At 42.1% G+C, this 19160-nt stretch overlaps 1 pseudogene; it reads left to right on the forward strand.

Annotated features, from left to right (window-relative positions):
• The window catches only part of LOC114508446, an 88800-nt pseudogene extending 69994 nt beyond the window's left edge, over positions 1–18806 (forward strand).
• The last annotated feature ends 354 nt before the right edge of the window (positions 18807–19160 follow it).

Below are 19160 nucleotides of genomic sequence, written 5' to 3' on the forward strand. Positions count from 1 at the left end.
GCGAGAACAAAAGCACACTGCATGAATATGCATATGTCAATTTTATTTTCAAGTATGTATTATTTCAATCAATGTTCATAAAGTTTAGGATTTGGATCGACTGTATGTGTCTTAGAACTGCAGTGATTGTTGCATACCAGCTCTGTGTTCCAGATGCCTGGAGTCCCCCGGGACTAGGACGTGAGGGCAGTGAGACCGTCCCCCTATCTCTGACTGCGGCAGAAGCAAAGCGGGCTCTGCTCTACATAAATCCTCCCTGAAGTGTGGTCCCTGGACCACACATTGCTGGCCTGTGAACTGTTTCTAACCTGTTTATGATAGGAGTAGTACTAAAATTACTACTTCTTAGTAGTAATGATTAGTACAGCACTGAAAAACTAATTATGTCTGTTGAATAAAATTATTATAAATTAAAGCTTACCTTTTGTATCTTTTTGAGATTTTTCTTTAAATGTTCTTCTAATCATTTTTATCACATTTTACTAAAATGTCAATCCATAGAGAATAGAAAATTTTAAGTAATGGTCCTTCATCATAGAAAGATTGAAATGTTTCCCCCCTCTCTCTTTTTTATCCTCACCTGAGGACATAGTTTCATTGCTTCTAGAGAAAAGAAAGAGAGAAACATCAACACAAGAGAGAAGCATTGAGTAGTTGCCTCCATGTGCAACCAGACAGGGGATTGTGTATGCCCCAACCAGGAATCGAACCCACAACCCAGGTATGTGCTCTGACCAGGAATCAAACCCTCAACCCTTTGGTTATGGGATGATGCTCCAATGAACTGAGCCGCACCAGCCAAGGCTAAAAGTGCTTTAGGAGTCCAGTAAAACTTCCAGTATCCTGGAGTTAAATCAAGGTTTTATAATCAGATCTATTTCTATCAATACTATACATATTTTGGTCAACCATAGCAATAGCCAAAGCCTACAAACTCAAGGATCTGTCATGGGTACTCAGGATGGTCATGTACCTGTCCAAAAATGTTAAAATGTCTGCCTCTCCTTTATAAATGCCTTCTCTTCTCAATATTTAGTTTAATATTTAAACATGATACCTTAATGACAGGCATTCTCTGTCCTAACCCATTAAACGTAAAAGCCCAAAGAATGAAAAAGATTACAGTAAGTAAGTAGATGGAGGTATCAAAAATTTGCAGCACAGTGTACAGGGGTGACCAACCTTGGACCTGACCCTTGGGTCCTTCCTCCATGGCAGACGTTGCTGCCAATCAGCACATTCTCCCCTGCCAGGCCAAATGCAGATGCAGGAACCTTATCATCAGAGCACTCCAAGAAGCCAGTCAGAGTGGACACAGAGGCTAAACATTTTTTTACCATCTTTAGTGTAAGGGGAAGAACACAGGTACCACAAGAATTAGGTCCAAACCTGGTTCTCATCACCTCCCTAGATCCAGTGTGTGTCATCTGGAATATGGGAGTTGGACTAAATCAAGCATTCTCACGTGAGAATTCAGTGTAGCCTTTAAAAAATGCTCATGCCTGGGCCCCAACGAGCACGTCCTTTTTCAGGCTGTCCGACGGTACCGTAGGTCACTTCCAAAGCTGCCCTGCTGATTCTAATATGCAGCCAGACTTGGGATGGGAAGATCTCTACAGCCCCTATGCCCCCAAATCTAATAATCTGAGACTCTGAGTATTTGAAGCAATGATGAGGTCAGTCACACAGACTTAGAGTCTATCAGTTAAATTAGATTGGTTAGGACTTGAAGAGGCAACATAATCCCTTGGGTGGTTTATAACTAGAGAGAATGAAAGGCATAGGGATTTTGAATTATGAGGTAATTATTCTATTGGTGTATGTGATCACAAGCACTCAAGCTTTGCTCATGGTTTTTATGACTCCTCAGGATACCTTATAAGAATTATTATAACCCCATAAATCACTGTTGCCTATTATTACAAGTATGTCATAATTTATAATAATAATAACAATAATAATAGTAATTACTATTGTTAATAATAATATGCATTGTAATGAACCAAGTTCTTTTATTTGAGGATTTTAATGCATTTTATAGATCATAATCCATTCATCTTAATATTTCTGTGAAAAGGGCATAAACCGATAATCACCATCATCCCATTTCATGAGTAAGTAATCCAACTAGTCAACTGAGATGAGTGTATGTGTGTATATATGTGTATATATATGCATATATATACTCGCATGCTTAAAATCCAAGTCAAAATCTATAGGTTTTATTATTATGATGCTAAGCATCCAGAGGTTTCAAGATCCTCTCTCAAAATTTTCATGAAGGGAAATCCCTTCATACTTATTTATCCACATCTACTATCTCCCGGATACTGAAAGACAACAAAGATGAGCAAACACTCTAGTATGTGGTTGAAAGAAAGACACATTCACAAATAATCACAACAAAAGGTGACAAGTGCTTTACCAGAAATATGTCTGTGATATCACGGCATCACTGGGGAGAGGGGGTTAACTCTAAGATTGGGAAGAGGTGCAGGGTTTTTTTTTTTAGAAGGAAATTCTCCTTTTTTTTAAAGATTTTACTTATTTATTTTTAGAGAGGGAAGGGAGGGAGAAAGAGAGAGAGAGAGAGAGAGAGAGAAACATCAATGTGTGTTTGCTGGGGGCCGTGGCCTGCAGCCCAGGCATGTGCCCTGACTGGGAATTGAACCTGTGATGCTTTGGTTCGCAGCCCATGCTCAATCCACTGAGCTATGCCAGCCAGGGGAGAGGTATAGGTTTTACAGAGTGACTTGAGAGCTGGGGTTGGGAGGGCATCTGGAGTTCAGCGGCTGTGAGAAGGTGAGGTGTTCCAAGCAGAAGCGTTTTGTTGAAATACAGAGGCACGATGGTGGTGTCTGCTGTGTGTGAGTGGGAATGGGAGCGGATGAAGCTGCAAAAGAAGGTTGGAAACAAATCCTGGGGGTTCCTTAGACATCCTAAGAATGGCAGATTGTTTTTCCTACCCACAATTTGTGTTCATGGCTTGTATTTATATGTACACCCTCCTTTCAGTAGGAAAGTCCTTCGTAGGCAAACACTATAGTTTTAATGTCCTCCTCTTTAGAATAAATTGTAAAGCCCTGAGGAAATAATAGGAAGAGTATAGCATAGGTTTTTATCTTTTCTTAAGCAAGGGTCTTAGAGTATTTCATTCATCACTTGCCACTTTCCTGGACTGAGAGCCGTGCGGGTGGGGGAAGAGTCTGGTTAGATCTGTAGAATTTAAGAATTGAAAAAGACCTTAGAAGTCAATTTCAGAAGCTTTAGAACCACCAACCGCTGGACAAAGCTGGTGGTCTTATGCCTTCTCCACTGGCATTAAGTAGCATATACACTGTGTGTTCTGTCCAAGTGCTCCGTTAAAAAAGGATGCTCATTATGGCTGAGAAAGGTTCGAAAGCCCTGCATTCTAGAGCTCGGTCTCAAACAGTCACAGGTGCATTAGAATTATAAAGACTATGAGGAATCCTGCAGGAAACAGTCCTGTAACATTTGTTTAAATGACCATTTCCCAAACTTACTTAATAATAGAACTATTTCTTTAAAAACTCCAATTCACAATCAGCCTTTTTCTTTCTCTTATTTGTCACATAGCATTATTGATTTTAAATTGCCCTTCAGACTCATCAAATTTTTGGTTTCTTTCTTTCTTCCTTCCTTCCTTCCTTCCTTCCTTCCTTCCTTCCTTCCTTCCTTCCTTCCTTCCTTCCTTCCTTCCTTCCTTCCTTCCTTCCTTCCTTTCTTTCTTTCTTTCTTTCTTCTTTCTTTCTTTCTTTCTTTCTTTCTTTCTTTCTTTCTTTCTTTCTTTCTTTCTTTCTTTCTTTCTTTCTTTCTTCCCGAGACATCTTGATTTTATTAAGCTAGAACAGAAAGGAGGTGATCACTCATATCACCCTATTCTTTTTTAAAAATTTCTTTAGTGATTGATTTTAAGAAAAAGAGAGATGGGGGGGGGTATTGTTCCACTTATTTATCCATTCTCGGGTTAATTCTTGTATGTGCCCTTACTGGGGATCGAACCTGCAACCTTGGCATTGGGACAACTCTAATGAATTGAGCCCCACGGTCAGAGCCTCACCCTATTCTTTAGCAGTGTACTCAGCTTATATTCATAGTGGATACAAGGGCTGCCCATTGCAGGAATACAAAGAGAATTCTCCCTTCTAGTGTTTCCTTGATGTTCATCTTTGTCAAACATTTTTTTTCCTGGCCACTCCTTTCCTCTGGGCTCAAGTATTGCTCAAGGATGTTCCCTCTTACCTAATTGTCAGGTAACCATGGTGACAATAAGCAAAATGTTAACCACCCTGTCTTAAATACAGAATTCTTCTGTAACAGAAGGTAACAGAACTCTTCATTTCCAATTCAAATGGTCTACAGAACTGCTGAATAAGCCCTTCTGTAGAATGCCAATTTAAGAAATATAAGACTATTTCAAGTTGCAATATTTCACCTTTAAATTCAAAGTGAAAATAACTTTGAGTCCAATGGAAACATTCTAAATATCATAAGTAAGGGTACCACTGTATTAAGCAGAAGAATGTTAAGGCACAAATGGAACTGCTTGAAAAGCCTCAGAAGCTTTCTGGGCCTCTCTGGTACACAGCAGCTCATGACGGTACATCTTGTCCGCAGCTCACATTGCCAAGTTTTTATGACTCACCCAGTGGCTTCACAGACATTTTCTGATTTTAAACTTGAATCTAATGTGAAAGCATGTATCATCATTATACTCCCTTTACAGTCAGGGAAATCAAAGGTCAAAGAGGTGCAACAGTCTCCTGAGGTCATTCTGCTGACTTTGGATGGGAATGAGTTCAGTGCATTTATACCACTATGGACCCCAAGTGTGGCAGGTCCCTTTCTGGACCTCAGGGTGCACAGATGGGAAAGGTAGAATCCCGGAGAGTTCCAATCGAAACCTGACCGTCTGTGGTTGTAGTACTGTCTCTGTACTCAAGCTGGGAGGGCAGCTATGCAACCAGAGCAGCCCCAGTGTCCCCAGATCCTCAAGACGCCTGGCTGCTCTGTGCTGCTCCTAGAGCACTGAGGCGGCTGCTGGTACCCAGAAGCTCCAGTTTGCTTCTGGTCACGGTCTAGGCCTGTCGATGTTACTTTCCTTCAGAGTTGACCTCCACCCTGGTTGCTAGAGGCCTGGGAACAAGAAATTCTGAAGGACTTTCACAGGGTCCAAGATGTGTCCCTAGGTCTAGCCATGATTCTTAAATATCAGAATCTCAGAATCACTCAGATAGCTTGTTAAGTTGCAGTTTGCTGGGCCGCTCTCCCCAGAGTTTCTGACTTAGTGGGTGTGGAGTGAGGACAGAGAACTGGTGCTTATTACAGGTGGCCAGGTGACGGTGGTTCTGTTGTCCGAGGACCACATTTTGAGAAGCTCTGTCCCATTGTCCCTCCCTAGTGAGCTCTCCTCCCTCCATTGATTTGCTTTGGCAAGAGTTGAAATATTACTTTAGAAATTAACTCTTGAGTCCTTCCAGAATTTAGGTATTACCTCTTCTCATACATCTCGCTGCTTAATTCCAAAGTGAGGGAAAAGTACAAATGCTCAGTAATGCCCGTTCTGTCATGGTGTTGCTTTTTAAGCTTTAAGTATGTAGGCACTTCAGCTTTCTTGTCTATAAAAGGGGGTGATGTACCCAGCCCCATAGCTTACACAAAGATAAAATTAAACCCATATTAAAAAACTTGAGAGTTTTCACTTTAAAAGTTAATGATAAAGGGGCCAGAAGGTACAAACTTTCAGTTGTAAAATAAGCCATTGGGATGTAATGTATAGTATGGTAATTATAGTTGATAATACTGTATTGCAACTTTGAATGCTGCTGAGAGAGATCTTATACTTCCTCATCACAAGAATAAAAATTGTAACTATGTTTGGAGATAGGTGTTAAAAAGACATTGTCATGATCATTTTGCAAAATATACAGATACCAAATTATTATGTTGTATACCTGAAACTCATATAATGTTATATGTCAGCTATACCTAAATACAAAAAGAAGGTTCATGATATGAACATAAAAATCAAAGTGAGGTCTTTCCCTACTGTGTCATTGACTAGTTACTGGTATAAAGCTACTTATCTAAAAATATACGGCAAGAAAAAAGCAGAATCAGATATAAAATTCAGGCCAATTCATTCCCCGTACAGATTTCCCCCAGGTACACTACTCTACACAATAACAATAGTAGATAAATACTCAAATGGGGTTTGCGAAGCCCTAATATAGAACCTGACAAGAACTACAGTGATCCATCCTCTCCTCTAGGTATCTGTTTCAATGGTTCCATTAGTAATAGAATTTCTCCTCTGGATGCATAATTGATAACAAAATAAAAATAAAAATAGATCTTTAATCTAAGTATCTGAGTACAATACATATTACAGTGCAGCAATCATTCCTGCAAAACTCAGGGGTGTGATTTCATTATGCCAAGTTTTAAATTCCCTTAAAGCTCATCGATGAGGCTTTTAGCTAAGTTCAGCCTGAGAAATGTTTATGTTTGCATTTGGGTGGTGAACTCCCTCTTCTGTAAGCAAGGTTCTCCTTCATTTCCAAAAGTAATCCTGTCAAGGTCAATATTTCATCCCCCTTTAAAATAAATGACTTAACTCTAAGAATGATAGTGAGACAAGGAAAGACGTGTGCTGATGGCGAGAATGAGGCATGTGAAGAAGTGACCCAATGGTTTCGATAGGGAAACCAGAGGAAATGACTTTATGGAGACATGGTTTGCCTTTTTCTAAAAATTGGGCTTTGAACAGCATAGAGCTGAAGAGAGTTTACATGAGGCAAAAGACTTCATAGGATAGTAGCAATTTTTTATTGACAGGCCAGCAAAGGAAATGCAATTTTGTTTGATTCAGATCAATGAGCATTCAGTAAAGGCCCGCGGTGCACTTGGCAGTATTTTAGTCACCGGGAATGCAAAGCTGAGGAGGGCCCAGCCTCCGTCTTCAAGTCATTAAAAAAGTCGTGTTGCAGTGATTCCGAATGAAATGGTTTCAGTTTCATGCTCAGACTCACATTGCCAGAATTCAGCACGGATCACATTAAACAAATGTAGACAAAACAATACAGGTCAGGTCAACTCAAGTCAACACACACGTATCAGGTACTGGGCACTTAGTGTGGGGTAGGAGACAGGCAAGGAGCACGCGAGGAACAAGGCACCGCCTTCAGATGGTGATGGAGCTTTTCATAAGAATGCCAGGAGGAAAATGAATGATACCGTGTGTGACAAACATTCTGTCAGGGAAAGAATCATGTGTGGTTTCTAAGAAGTATATTTCATCAGGAGCATCTATGTCTTTCCAGCATCTGGGTATAGGGGGCCTGAGTCTGTTGAGCTCAGAATGTGCTTCAGTGGGAGGGACCAGGGAGTTATGTCTTATGATCTTGTTACCTTTAGAAATAGGCCCAGCTTTTGGGGGGGCTCTTTTTGAATATATTTTATGTGATGATCACTGCTACCTAGTAATTTTGACTGCTCTGTTTCTTGACTTCGTCTCATAAATATTAGAACAAGAACAATAGCTTCAGTAAAAGAATGCCATGTGACAAAGATAAAAGGAATATAAACTTTCCTAAACTAAAAAAGTCTAGGCTTAGCATATTTTAACTGACATTATTGTTTGTCATTTGTTCCCCACTTGGGGATATTAATAATGGCTCAAGTGAGAAGTAAAGGTTGATAAAACAGCATGAAATTAGAAAAAGAGATGAGATTTTTCAGATCATGTGAGACCAAAAGATAATCTGGAATAAAAATATCTGACCATTCCTTCCTCTATGTTCCTGCTCTACTGTATTCCAACCTTACACCACATGCCTGCCATAGCATTTGATTTTTGACAGTTTTCCAAGAAACCATCCCACATCTAGAGATCCATATAGAGTCGAGCTTATATATGAATCTGAATGAATGGTTGTTAAAACTCTTCACACCTGGGAAGCATGAACAGTTGGTGGGAGAGAAAGACCAATGAAGCACATTGTGTGGTGTCTTTACACCATGTTTCTAGTTAAACTGCCAATAAATACTGGAGGAAGAAATGACAAGAAGAAAAAAAAAGGCATGTCATATTTTAAAATGTATAGAAAATTAAGATTGGAAGGAATTGTGCCCACATTTTAAATCTTTTTATACACTGGGATTATGGTGAAGTTTTCCATATGTCTAAATATGCTCTATAATTTCCAAATTTATACATTTAGTATGTCTTAGTTTTATAATAACTTTGCAAATTGAAAAATTAACTATATATGTCCTCTTTTCTTTGGGCTGCTAGAGAAATTAAAGGCAGTATAAAAACTATGGCAATTACATAGGTTATTGTTTGGTTGAGTTTTAATGAAAAGTTAGGCCAGTAATCCGAATGAAATGAAAATGTGTGAATAATTCCTGTCTCTGCAAAAAGTAGTGCCAATTTACTATGTTTTTATTCACATTTATTATAATATCACCGAAGCCAATACTAAACAATACATTTATATTTTTTCCTAAAGTATAGATTAACATTTTCCCCTGTTGCACAAGATTTTATAAAAGAAAATTATAATTTAAAGCACAAAATGAATATCATTTGCAAGTAAAAACCATAAAAAGTCCTGGGGCTTATATTTCTTTAATGTTGGAAATATTTGTTAAAAGTTATATTTCCTAGTTTTTTATGTTTAATGAATATGACTTTGCTTCCAGAATCTCTGATTTTTTATATGCTCTCCAGAGCACTTATCAAAGTATCATAAAAATCTGGTTTTTCTCATTTTTAAATCATTTTTTATTTTTCAATATAGTTGACATACATTATTATATTAGTTTCAGGTGTATACTCCAGTGATTAGATGTTATATAACTTACTAAGTGATCATCCCAATAAAACTTATACCCATCTGACACCACACATAGTTATTAGAATATTATTGACTATATTCCCTATGCTGTACTTTACATCCCCGTGACTATTCTGTAACAACCAATTTGTACTTCCCAATCCCTTCACCTTTTCCTCGATTCCCCTAACCCCACCCCCATCTGGCAATGGTCAAAATGTTCTCTGTTTCTGTGAGACTCTTTCTGTTCTACCTGCTCCTTTATTTTGTTTTTTGTGTTTTTTTTTAGATTCAATTGTTGATAGGTATACATTTATTGCCATTTTATTGTTCATATTTTTTTATCTTTTTTTTTTCTTAAAGAAGAACCTTTAACATTTCTTGTAATACTAATTTAGTGTTGATGAACGTTTTTAGCTTTTTCTTGTCTGGGAAGCTCTTTACCTGTCCTTCAACGCTAAATGATAGCTTGGCTAGTTAGAGTAATCTTGGTTATAGGTCCTTGCTTTTCATCACTTCGAGTATTTCTTGCCAATCTCTTCTGGTCTGCAAAGTTTCTTTCGAGAAATCAGCTAGAAGTCTTATGGGAGCTCCCTTGTAGGTAAGTAACTGCTTTTCTCTTGCTGCTTTTAAGATTCTTTCCTTGTCTTTAACCTTTTGCATTTAATTATGTGTTTTGGTGGGGGTCTCCTTGGGTTCATCTTGTTTGGAACTCTCTGTGCTTCCTGGAATTGTACATTTATTTCCTTTACCAGATTAGGAAAATCTTCTGGCATTATTTTTTCAAATAGGTTTTCAATTTTTTGTTCTCTCTCTTATCCTTCTGGCACTCCATGATGGGAATACTGGAATGCTTGAAGTTGTGCTAGAGGCTCCTTACACTATTATCATTGTTTTGGATTTTTTTTTCTTTTTGTTGTTATGATTGCATGTTTTTGCTTCCTCATGTTCCAGATTGCTGATGTGATTCTCAGCTTCATCTATTTTAGTATTGATTCTCTGTCCATTATTCTTCATTTCAGTGTATCCTTCATTTTTGACTGATTTTTTTATGCTGTTGAGGTTCTCACTAAGTCAGTTCATTGAGCATCCTTACAACCAATGATTTGAACTCTGCATCTCATAAATTGGTTGTCTTCAATTTTTTTGGTTCTTTTTCTGGAGTTTTATTTTATTTGGTTCTTTTTATTTCATTTGGGACATGTTTCTTTGTCTTCTCATTTTTCTCAGCCTCCCTGTGTTTTTTTTTTTTTTTTATGTGTTAGACAGAGTTGTTTGTCTCCCAGGCTTTGTAGAGTGGTCTTATGTAGTGGGTCTCCTATAAGGTCCAGTGGAACAGCCTCCCTAATCACCCAAGCTGGGTGCTCAAACTTTCCCTCACCCCTTCTCCCATGTGGGCTGTATACATCCTTCTTCTGTAGCTGAGCCTGAATTGCTGTTGGCACATCAATGGGAGAGATTTGTCTCCAGGCCAATTAGCTGCAAGGACTGGCTGCAACCACTGACCACTGACCTCTATCACCATGGAGGGTCAGCTGTGCAGGGGCCCGGCCCATACAGCAGGACTTACTTCACTGGGGCCCTGGGGCCTGCTGAGTTCACTCCTTAAGTGTTGCTTCTGGAGGTGGTTGGGTGGTGATACTTCAACATGGTCTGAAGCTGTCTACTGGGTGTGCTGGCTCTGGGGCCTCCTAGGAGATTCAGGCCAAGGTCATGTCCTCCTTCTGTTCTCCCCAGGGCCACCAAGCATGAGCTATAAAGTAAGCTACCACTGGGCTTGGTGGTGCCCAGGTGAGGCCAAACTGTGAACCAAGGCTATTTGCTATGAGTGCTGGGCCTGGGGCCAGTTAAGAGAGGTATGAGCATGCCGAGGTCAGATGCTGTCTAAGAGATTTTGGGAAAATCTGAAGCATGAGCCAAGACAGGCCATTTGTATGGGAAAGACACTGGAAACACCTTGGGTGGGTCTGAAAACTGAGTGGGGCAGGGCCTCAGAGAATCACCACAGTGGGGTAAATAGTATGAGGCAAGTTAATGGAATATCAGATATGGCACCTACCAGCTGTCTGTGTATGTGTGTGTGGGGGGGGTCATTAAAGGAACAATGGCCTCTGCCAGAACTTCTGTTTGGGACAAAGCAGATTCTCTACCCAGATCACGCTTTGATGCTGGACAATTCAGTTCCTTCCTGTATTTCTCTGGTGTCTTTTGAGCTGCTGCCCCCGGGCTGGAGCTTAGAGCAAGTGAGTCTGAGTCTGTGCGTGGGCCCATTGAGAGGAACTGCCTGGGACTCAGGAAGCCTTTGATTAACCTCAGCCTCAGTCCTCGCTAATTTTTATAGCCAGAAGTTACAGGGATTTCTCTTCCTGGAGAACCATTGGATCAGGGTATAGTGGCTGATGTAGGGCTAAGACCCCTCGCTCCTGAGATATCCCTCCCAATTTTTTTCTACCACATGTGAAAAATCTCTTACACACCTCTGCCCCTCCTACTAGTCTCAATGTGGCTTATTCTTTCATTCCCTAGTTGTGGGACTTCCATTCAGCCAGATTTCAGGGGGTTCTGAATGATGGTTGTTCTGTAGTTCAGTTGTAGTTGTGATTGGTTGTGGAAGGAAGGAAGTAATATGTTTACCTATACTGCCATCTTTGCACATCTGTTTTTAAATGCTTAAAACAGCCCTGGCTGGTTTTGGATTGAGCTCAGTGGATTGAGCTCGGGCTGTGAACCAAAGCATCGCAGGTTCGATTCCCAGTCAGGGCACATACCTGGGTTGCTGACCACGGCCCCCAGCAACCGCACATTGATGTTTCTCTCTCTCTGTCTTTCTCCCTCTCTTTCTTCTCTAAAAATAAATAAATTTTTAAAAACCTTAAAAAATTAAAAATAAATAAATAAAAATAAATGCTTAAAACATATTAATAGTAATTAACATTTTTTATACTTTTTTATGTAATACTCAATCTCTGGAATTAATTTTGAAATTCATGTTCCTAAAACTATAATCAGGCTTCTATTTAACTAAATTAATGAACTAAAACCTAATAAAATCTCAAAGGTTTTCAACAGTATTCAAGGGAAATGGTTTTATTTAAAGGGTACGCTAACTTAGCATGTGGTTCCACCAATTTAGAAGTTATTTTGTCAGTACATTCATGAATGCTGGATAAAAGCCTGTATCTATTAAGCATTGTGGGGACCCCAAAGCTTAATACAGAATGGATATTACTTGCAAGAGGCTTAAAGTCTAACTGAGAAAAATAAGACATGAAAACACGTGCCATTTAAGATAGGAGAGAAAGCAATAAAGACTACAAGAAAGGCACAGACGAAGTGCCAGTGCTGTGGAAATAAGAGAAGGGACTAGAAGATTAGATGTCATATGAGCCAGAATTGGATAAGTGAGAGACAGATATGTAGAAATGGGTCCAACAAGCATTACAGTTTTGAGCTCTTATCTATGACATTACATTTTAGCTATTGGTTTACATGACTAGCCTGATTTTACCAGGCAATGAACTCGGAAAGCCAGAACCACGTCTTATCCCTTTCACATAGCCTCTGCTGCTCAGACAATGACTGGAACTTAACACTGACACGTGTTTGTTCAATGTGGAATGGCTAGAATCGGGGGGGGAAAGTCCAGCAATGGTAAATCATGGACACTTCAGCATGGGGTGAGAGCTGAGGACAAGCGGTGATGAGTTCAATTTGCTGGGCAATGGCAGTAGGAAGAGGAACGGTGTAGGGACAAATAAGGGGTGTCTGTCGGGGACAGCTATTAGCGGGCCTGGAATGTCAGGTTGGGACTTGACCTTATACATAAACTGGGACCTGGCAAATAAGTCTGAATAGGGAAGGACATTGTCAGAGTTGTGGAAAAGACTTGGTGGCAGAGGAATGTGAGAAAACCATTGTCAATGGGCATCTTAGTCCCTTCGACCTGCTATAACAACATACCGTAGACTGAGCGGCTTAAACACCCAATTTTTAGTTCACAGGGTCCTGGAGGCTGGAAAGTCCAGGGTGCCAGCAGATGTGGGGTCTGGAGGGGATGTACTCCCTTCTTCACAGACAACTTTCTTCTTGCTGTGTGCTCACATGGTGGGAGGGGCCAGAGAGTCCTCTGGAGTCTCTTTTGTAAGGGAACTAACCCCATTCATAAGGGCTCTTCCCTCATGACATAATCATTTTTCAAAGGCCCCCACCTCCTCATACCATCACACAGGAGGCTACGATTTCAAAATATAAACTTTGAGAGGAACTGTTCAGTCTGTAACACCTGGCCAGTAATAATACTGGCCTGCAAAAAAGTAGAAATAGTAGGGATGGCAAGCAAGGGTGGTAGATGGGGGATGCCTGTCACATGTAGACCCTACCAGACATGGCGACTGGTCAATTTAAGGCCCACAGGAGGAAGAGGAATGAAGTGTAACTGAAGGGTTTCTATCCCAGAGGCTGAGGACGACCGTGTCTGTCAGGTACAAACACACAAGAGTGAGAAGCCCGAGGCCTCTGTTTTAACGGTGCTGGGTGTAGCATGCCCGACTTCACACAGCCAGCAAGCGCCTCGACCAGAGCACGCTTTCAGACCTTCGGCCTCCAGCGGAGTGCTGTGTCCAGCACACAGTAGCCTCCTTATTCCGAAATACTCAAATGATTGGCCCCAGTTTGAAAACCCACTATTTAAGTACATTTCACTTGCACTTTAAAATAGGTAATACATTCATAGGGACCAAATTGTGTCACCCCAATAATTCATATTCTGAAGCCCTAATCCTCAATGTAACTGTATTTGGAAATAGGTCTTTTAGGAGGCGACTAATGTGAAATGAGGTCATAGGAGTAGGGTCCTAATTCAACAGGATTGATGGCCTTATAAAGAGACAACCTCTCCCTCCCTCTCCCCTACCCCCTCTCTCCACACACACTGTGGAAAAATCGCTTGAGAGCCCAGTGAGAAACTGGCAACGTGCAAGCCAGAAAGCAAGCTCCCTCTAGAACCTGACTATACTGGCATGCTGAGCTCATATTTCCAGCCTCCAGAACTGTGAGAAAATTAATTTCTATTTTTTAAGCCACCCAGTCTGTGGTACTTTGTTATGGCAGCATGAGATGACTTAGTCACATGTTTCTAAATAGGGCAATAAGGAGCTTAAAAACCTTCGAGCTGAATTATCACACCAGTGGAAACTCTACTTTTTCTTTCAAGTAGCAAGCGTGTTTTTCATGTGCATTTCTGGTCTTAATGCAGGTAAATTACATGCTCTGAACCCTTCATTGGTGAGTAGGCTGCAAGATCCTTGGAGTAGAGCCTGTGCTTTGTCCACCATGGTGACTGGCAGCTAGAAGGCACTCAAACATTTTTTCCTGAGAGAATGAATATTGCTCGTTTCCCTGCCTGGGTGGTAGGACACCACTGATTTTACTCTGAGCAGAAACATCTCTCACCGTCCTCAGAGACCCAAATGACACCACAGGCTAGGGAATGTAGAAGGTGTAGTACATTCATCCTCAGGTTCTTTTCTCATTAAAAACACTTTCTGCACTCAACCAACCAACCACACTAAAGAAGCAACATAAAACTGGTTTTATGGAGCTCACTAACAGATACAGAACAGCAGTTTTATTTTACAGAACTACTTTGGCCCATTCAGACACCCCCCCCCCCCACGCAAACTGAGTATATGTGTAAATAACCCAAATGAAGAAAAACATTAAGTAATTCAGCAGAGCAAATAAGAATATTCTTTTACTTCTATGTATCAAAGGAGAAGTAAGGTATGGCATGATTTTACACGATGCTAGGAAACAAACCTGATACTTCTTTAGATTTCAATGGCACAGTTTTACTCTATTTGGTTTTAATTTGTAGGAGGATATGAGCGATCCTATAATAGCACCGTGTTACAATTAACTACTGTGCTGAACATCACATAAACATTTCAACCCTGTGGCCTAAGCCAATGGTTAACTCCATGCCAGTGGCTTGACTTCAGACCTGCCCTAGTCATCAAAACCGGGCAGTTTTAGCTTCCTTCACATTTGTCAGAGACAGCATTGCTAGGAAACTCAAGTGTAATCTTTTTGAAATTGAAGGGAGCGTGGAAAGTATGTGACTGCAGAAATTTACTGAGAGGACTAAAATGGCCCAGTGTTTGAGGCTAATTTTGCAAGAAAAGATCAGGGAGGAGGCACAACTCACAATGATTTCTCAGAATATCAAATCTGGCTATTGCTGGAACGTCCTTCTGCGGAGCCATTTGTGAATGTTTATCCAGGGCCAGTCCCTGTGAGCCGTACTCACGCAGCAGACTGGTAGTCCAGCCCTGGGCTGGGAACTAACAAGCCATTACTGACTCATTGTCTATTCATTGTAGATTGTTTCTATGGAGGATTTACAGAAACAATACCAAGGTGGCACCAAGGTGGCTATCAATGCTGTTTACATACAATTTAGAGGAATAAACCTGCAGCTCTGCCCAGGCTGGCTAGCCTCGCGGTCCTGGGGAGCAGCGTTCTAGTCCTATTGTGACGTGATTGTTCCGCCGCAAACTGCTCCGCGGAGGCCTGTAATTGGAGCGCAGGTTCAAACTGGATTGCTGTGTGTTTAGGAACGCAGGGGTCATTTCACATCAACGCCTCTCAGGTCTCCATTGCAGGAGAGCGAATGGAGCTGTTATCCTTGATTGTGAAGAAAATACTCAGAGTCTGTACTCACGGACACACACGTTACCCATGTCGCCTTTCATCACCACGAGGCGGAGGGTAATGTGAAAATGCAAAACACTTTTTTGAGAAGGGCAATTAAATATTTACCAGCCGTGTATCACGGAACACCGGCTTTACGAGCTAAAAAGTGGAGGCTGGAGGGAAGTTAACGGATGAAAAAATCCAACAATTAGTTCTGCTTCCTTCTAATAATGCCATCACACGACGGCGACCTCACTCTGGAAGCCCAGAAGGCCTATGGTCTTTATGTTTTTAACTCTAGTGCTGTGTGAACTCCACGGAGATCCCAGGATAAAACACCTTCTTACACGCCCCAGCTTCTTTTCCAAATCACCAAGTAAGTCTTCAAACTATTAACAGCAACATGTATTTATTAAGGATACTCTCTGCTTGGTGCAGGGCTATTCTGGATAGTGAAAACGTGGGACAAACAACAGCCCCGTGGGAAGAATAATAAAGACTTCAGCATCTGATGCCAAAAGCGAATTAACATTTTTCAGGTCTTTGCTTAGGTCTTTCTAAGACCCACGAAAAGCAATACTTAAAGGAGGGCAAAATGAAAGGGAAATTCTGTGCGCCCAAGAGAACGTCATGTTAGAAAGTAAAGAAACCATTTAAAAAGCAAACCAAAAAAAACCCCTCACAATGTGGATATATTAAAACGAGAGGGAAGTAAGGGGAAAGAGGTGGTAAGAGGGAAAAGGAGGGTGCATGGAGAAAGAAGAGATACTTTCCGCATCAGAAAAGGAAACTGAGCTCCGCCAGCACCGCAGCTGCCGGAGCGGGGCCCCTCGGCGGCTCGCGCACGCGAGCGCGCCCGGCTGAGCCCAGCTCGTCCTCAGCCGCCGGCCCTGATCCTGCGCGGGTGCCGCTGAAGCCAGCAGGCTCGGACTGGCGGGAGGGTGGCTGCCTTGGATCGAAGCCCGCGGCAGCCCCCGGGCTCCAGACCGCGGCCCCGGCCCGGCCCCCAGCGGAACCTCGGACGAAGACCCGCCCCAGTTGCCCCGCGAGTCTCCCCATCCCGCTTCAGCGGGTTGGTGCCGCGCGCATTGCTGCTGTCGCGGCTGGAGCAGGATTTTACTTTTAGCGGGATCTGTCCTGTGACTTGCCTTTATGGGCAGGTCCAGGTGTTTGCTTTCACCAACAGCCAAGGCCAGCCTGCCCAAGGTGCCTTCTCTTCCCGCACCCACCCTCGCCCCACTATCAGTTCAGGTCACTGTGGGTGTCGGAGGAAAGCAAGGAGAGGAAGAGGGAGCCCGAACCTTGCTCACAGCGCATCTTAGCTGGGAAGACAGGATGATGCACTTTTCCGTTGTGATGCCAGAAAATCTGTAAACTTCGTAATCAGCCCTTCAGGTTTCTCTTACATTTTTGTGCAAGAGAGTTCCACTTTCCAGATCCACTGAGCATTCGCCTTGACACTTGTTAGCATTGGAAAAGAGAAGAAAAACAAAACAAAACAAAAATGGCCTTCGTTTAACGAAGAGTGTCCTTTCAACCCTGGAAGTGAATCAACAACGTTTCCTGTGAGGAATGGACGGCTGCCCTGGCATTCTGTTTTCTGGACCTCAGGACGCTGGAAAGTCAATTGTTATTGGACACCTGATTAACCAGTTGTTCAGCTCTATTTCTTGGGCCAACTATTTGGAATGTGATCTGGAACAGACAGAATTTACTCCTCCCATTGCTTTACTTAATATTACAGAACCAGTCCTGGGACCACCTTTCACCCGCCAGAGGACACCATGGAAAATGGTATACTTTGGGAAATCTGTTTGTAAAAACAACTAAGAATTACGTTCAAGATAATAAAGTGTGTATTCAGCTCCTACAAGAGAGAGTCCCCCCTTATTGTCAACACAGTGGTCTGGGGGACAGGCCGAGGAGTTTTGCTTCTCATTGATCCGATTCAGTTGCTGTCTGCCAGCCACATTGCGCCGTTCAGTTCTGGCTGAAGTAAATCCACGCCTACTCCCCGCCGCAGACCGTGTAGATGACATGGGTGGCTTGTACACAAATGACCAAATCCAAAGTCAGGAGCAGAGGTTTCTACCTGGCAGAATCTGCAGACAATTTGGAGTTTGCTGACGAAGTAAAGGAGAGTCCGGTTGTATTTATGGACATAAGATGATGTGCATCCAGTCGGTCCTTGTGTTTAGAAAAACTTCAAGATGTAGAGTCACAGGAGAGTTCTTGGTGACTTGAGAGTGTTAGGTTACCTTGGCCAGCTGCAGCCCCCAGTGCTGAAACTGCTTCATGTCTTACATGGTCTGACACCCTTTCGGGTCCCTTTCAATGCAGCTGCCCTCCAGATTTTTCACACTGATGTTGCTTGTACCCGTATACTATATTCTCTGAATGTCAGCTGGGTTGGTCTTTGCAAGATCCCAGATGATGTCAGAGGACATGCACTGGGCCCGTCCTGCTTGTCCAGACTCCAATCTGCGATTGTCTGGGGTTTGAACTTTGCAGAGGGATTGACATGGAGAAGAGGCTTTATCACCTCCTCACACCTGTGCCCCCAGAAGAGCTAAGAAATGTGAATTGTCTGCTGGTCGTTTGCACGTCCATTCCACGGTGTGTTCTCAAGAGCCAGTGTGGGCATGAGGGGAATACTTTACATTAAGGCAGATTATAATCTTAGACTTTCTTGAGCATCCAGGAAATTGGAGCAAGAAAAACTGAGGAAAAGTGTAAAGAGAAACTGCACCCAAAGCCTAAATTCTCTTGAAAATCAAACCAATGCTTTTCATAAGGGAAGAAAGCTTGACTTCCTCTCCAGACTGACATCAGCAGAAGGAGGGGCTTTTGTGTCTGCGAACAAGCACCCTTACGTGGCAGTGCTTCTTACAGATCATGGACATTTATAGTAAATTTAAGTCCCTTCCTAAAGCCACATGTCTAGTTTTGCCCTAGTCTGCTGTATGGTTCATCATCCATGAGGTCTTATTTTCTAAAGAGACAATAAAGCAGCAGGGAAAAAGTTGTATGCCATTGGAAGAACACAGTAGATTCTTTAAGGACCTGGTTGTTGGAATCTGAATAAAAATGGGGAGTCTGGGTCCACATAAGCGGACCAAGGAGGAAGGCAGAACAGCCAGCTGGATCCAAGAGTAACAGGGTGTGGAGATGCACCTTGGTCCTTGCTCTGTGACGGCCAGCAGGGGTGGTGGGGTCCCGCCAGTGGGGTCTACCTGGGGCTGGTGGTCATTCCCATCCCCTGATCATGTGATGCTATCCAACTTCTCTCCCCTTCCTATGGGTCAACTGTTAAAAGATTGCATTTAGTCTTTAAATTTAATCAAGGTTTAACAGATGAAATTGGGACTCAAGAGCTCTTCTTCTTTTTTAAGCAGATGTTTTTATGCTGAAAATATTGCTCTCAAATCTAGGAAAGCTCTCCTGGGGCCCCTAAAACTAGATTTGTCCTAACTGACTTCTCATCTGAGACTGAAGACATAGTCTGGGCAGAGCTGGACACCAGGCTGTTTGAAAGAGGCCTGGCAGGGCAGCTCTTTGAGGAAGGCCCATTCCTGCCTTCGGGGAGTCGGACTTGAACTTGTACCT

The sequence above is a fragment of the Phyllostomus discolor genome, chromosome 11 (genome assembly GCF_004126475.2).
Source record: "Phyllostomus discolor isolate MPI-MPIP mPhyDis1 chromosome 11, mPhyDis1.pri.v3, whole genome shotgun sequence".
Classification (NCBI taxonomy): Eukaryota; Metazoa; Chordata; class Mammalia; order Chiroptera; family Phyllostomidae; genus Phyllostomus; species Phyllostomus discolor.